The following is a 3,832-nucleotide window of genomic DNA, read 5'->3' as shown; positions in this document are numbered from 1 at the left end:
GTGGCTCTATTGCTTTTGATCTTTAGCCAGCATGTCCTGGGCTAGCTCAGCAGCTCCACGCAGCACCCATGTTATACTGTGCAGGGATACCCAGAGTGGCACAGAGGACTGAAGAATTGCTATGTACAACATGATCTATACACAAAGCTGTAGATTAATGATTCATTGTAATACAGAGAAATAGCACGTTAATACATTGTTAAAATGTATATAAGAACAGGGGCAAAATAGAGGGGAAGCTGTAAAAACACTATATCCTTTAGCATTGACCTACTGAAGAGTGATACTGCTCATCACATGAATGAATCTTTGGCCCTTAACTTTTTTGCTGTAATAGTGCACAAGACATTTCTTACAATCCTTCTGCTTCTACCAACTCTTTGCCCTAGAGAGCGCCAGCATTTAATGGTACAGGTTCATATCTGACAAAGGGATCTCTAACTACTTCAGTATTATCCCATTTACGGAAATTGCTGCTTCTCCATAAAATCAGTAGTGAGAATACTTCCTCTGAGAAAAACACTTCCATCCTCAGACTGCCCAAGGGAGGAATTAAAGGGCAAAGTATATACATCACAACAGGATATACTGCAGTGTGTTATTGCTATTTCAGTGTGCAGGCCGTTATCTTCATTCCTGCCTTCCCACTCATTGCTGCTCATTATCTTTCCCTTTGCAATAAGCTCCAAGGCATTTCCACACTCTTGCTGCAGTTGAGAGAGAAGAGGTGCTGGCAACGAACTGGATTACTGTGTGGAAGGGGGAATTCTCATACTTGGGGTTATGCCCTTAGCAAGTCATGTCACAACATCTGTATGTTATTATATTGCGAAGTATCTCATACTGCTGCTTTTCCACCCCTAAGAAAATCTCCCAGCTGCCCTGAAAATTTATCGCATTTATCCATTTGATTCAATTAAAACTATAAAAAGAGCTGGTTGAAATGTTTGAATCCAAATTTCTTTTTGCACAAAAGGCTACTCCACAGATGTGTTTTTGGGAGGAGAAGAATCACTTTGACAGAGGGAAATATGACACCCACAACTAGGCCAAAAGAGTGGTAGTGGAGAGGCAGAAGCATCCAAGGAGTAAGAAAAAAAAGGAACAAGAGAACTGATGCATTCTTTCCCCTTCTTTCTTAAATCTGTAGAAGAAAAAGGGATAAACCAAGACAGATTACGGTTGCGTTAGGCCCTGGCCTAAGAAACTACTGTGGGTTGGGGTGGTTTCTGTGTCACACACATCATAGGAATTTGTATGCCATGTAAGCGGTATCAGTGCGAGTGTTAGCCTCCTTTTCTACCCCTGTTCCCCTCAGCCCATGTAAATCTGTACCTGGATCAGGCCCAGCTACAAGGACATCAGTGTTTCTCAGAGGAAGGGTGGAAAGATGGAGACCTTGATTGCCTGATTTTAGATGACTAGTACTGCCAACATTTGTTCTGTGCGGAGAATTGAGAATGTTGTTTTTCAGCCCCTAGAGTGCAGGGGTGGGAATGGAGGGTGCTGCCATAGAAAGTCATTAAGCTCTGTTTCACTTTCCATTTGCAATAATGGCCTAGCAAAAAAGGCAGACACTATGGTTGGGTGGTAGTCTGGAAGATGCCAGGTATCAGCCTAGAAGCTGATAGAATAACAGTAAAGCAACCGGTGAGACAGGAACAAGCAACGTAAGTAATCTTATGATCTCATTCTATGGCAAGGAGATATTTGGCATGAGTGGTATTCATATACAATGCAATACATTTTTCATAAGTCTGCAGTTTAATATGGTGGCACTGATTGTCCATATGGTTTTAGGCTAGACTCTCTTTATTGTAAATATAAAGGCAGGGCTCAAGATCACTGATTTATATGCAGGTTTGGCAGGGCTTGGAATGTTGCATGTACCCAAGGGATGTTTATAAATTGGAGGTAAATCAGGGAAGAAAAGGAAAGAATTTGATTAGGAAGAAAAAAGGAATGGTGCATAAGTGGGCGAAAGCCAGAAGTCAGTAGGCACATTTGCTGTCTAGCTAAACAGGGTGGGAGGGACAAACTGTGAAATTCAGTGGGCTTAGATGAGATCTTGAAATGAAGTAAGAATAACATTTTCTATCAGGAAGTAAAAGGCATTGGCTGGACAGATCAGAAGTGATAAGAGAAAATGTAGCAAAGTGAAAGAGCAGTCTGAATAGTTTACTCAATTATCAGGGACAAAAATTAAAACATCTAAACCAGAAGTTAATCTAAGTCTAGACTTGTTTCCTCCATCTACAGGACTGCATGGTGGAAACCTTCTTTGCTTGAGTCTTTTAAGATGAAATCAGCAAGACCTTGTGACACATTTTTGGGAGTAGTGCCCTACAGTGAGCAGGAACATCAGCGGTGACCATTCTGTAGTTCCTGAGCCACATGTTGCAGGTGAGCAGTACAAACATGATTCCCATGCCACATTACATGATTGGCAGCAGGGCTAAGCTAGCCTAGCGGCTCTGGGTTATTCCTAGGAGTGAGAGAAATAAAGCCAGCAGGGCTGCTCAGACCAACTTGGCTAGGTCTCCTTAGGACCCAGCTGTACTCCTAGACCAGCTCAAACCCATCTGGTGATGGAGCAGAGACCAACTCCATAGCCACTGGCATCTAGGGTCTGTGAAATACTCCCAGATGTCTGTCACCCCTTGTACCCCCAGCTCTCTGAGCAATGCTCTGCATGTCTTTAGGTTCTAAGACTGTTCAAAGACTTTGGCATGTGGCTTGTAGGATCAAAAAAGGTGTCCACCCTGCACAGGAGGATCTTTTTGATTTTTCACAGCTCCAGTTCCTCCAGTTCTGAAAGTAGTGAGAAATCCAGTAACGAGTCAGGGATGAGTCAGATGGTGAAAGGAAAATAGTATCTTTGCCTCAAGTTCTGTCTCTTTTGGACAAGATTATTAATGCCAAAGGGGTTATTAGTTGCCAGATGCACCCAAGACTCTGCCATATGTTTATTTACAGTGACATAATGTCAAGACAACAGTGAACTGAATCTAAGGGAAAATTAAAATAGCCTCTGAAATAGAAGAAAAATTACAAGAAAACTTCATTGATGCCGTGATGTTGATAATTAATAAAGATGTATACACAAATAGATTTAGAGATGGCACTTTTACTTCCATTAGACTGATCTCCTGTTTTGCATGGGGACTTCAGCCCAGGAGACTTCCTAAGCACTTTCCAGGACTTAGAAACAGTCTCAAAATATGTATTAATATTATGCAATTATGGTTTTGTTCATTACAGTGCTGATCCAACAAACTGATCCCACAGCAAGATTCAGCATAGAAATAATGGCCCAATTTACAGTCCTTCTGGAAACAGAGAGCGAAAGTCCATATTCTTACTTCTCAGGAGCCAGCAGCTCAGACAGGCGCTTTAATGGCCTGGTGGTCTGCAGCTGCTTGTTCCTCCTACATCCCTTCCAGCTTTCCAAACCTCGCACAGAGACCACCCTAATTTCCCAAACTTCTGCCTGCTGGAGCATCTCCCCAACCCATCCCTGAGATGTCTTGTCTTCCTACCATGACTCACACAGTTCATACACGTACAGAGGATTAAAGAGGATTCCTGGAGACAAAGACAGCAAAGACCAAGACTTCAAGCTATGTTTTGTTTCTGCCAATCTTCCTATTTGGCCTGTTGTCTCACTGACTGACAAACACAACTGAAGGGCATCATCTCTAGCACTACCCGGTCTCAGTGCCCCTTCTATCTTTCAGCATGACCCCGTTTGTAGCAGCCATCCACCAGAATGATATTACTTTTAATCTGTGTGTGTACAGCTGCTCAGGGTGTGAGGACAGAGTGTCAGCTG

At 42.7% G+C, this 3,832-nt stretch overlaps 1 long non-coding RNA gene across 1 annotated transcript; it reads left to right on the top strand.

Moving 5' to 3' along the window:
• Positions 1–1,570: 1,570 nt before the first annotated feature.
• LOC138064518 (uncharacterized) lies at positions 1,571–3,500 on the top strand. Its single transcript, XR_011137785.1, has 3 exons — positions 1,571–1,670; positions 2,260–2,403; positions 3,262–3,500. It is a non-coding gene; the product is annotated as an uncharacterized lncRNA (long non-coding RNA).
• Positions 3,501–3,832: the final 332 nt, after the last annotated feature.

This window comes from Struthio camelus, chromosome Z (genome assembly GCF_040807025.1).
Source record: "Struthio camelus isolate bStrCam1 chromosome Z, bStrCam1.hap1, whole genome shotgun sequence".
Taxonomy (NCBI): Eukaryota; Metazoa; Chordata; class Aves; order Struthioniformes; family Struthionidae; genus Struthio; species Struthio camelus.
Note: the sequence above shows the minus strand (reverse complement) of the source record. Positions and strands in the feature narration are given on the sequence as shown.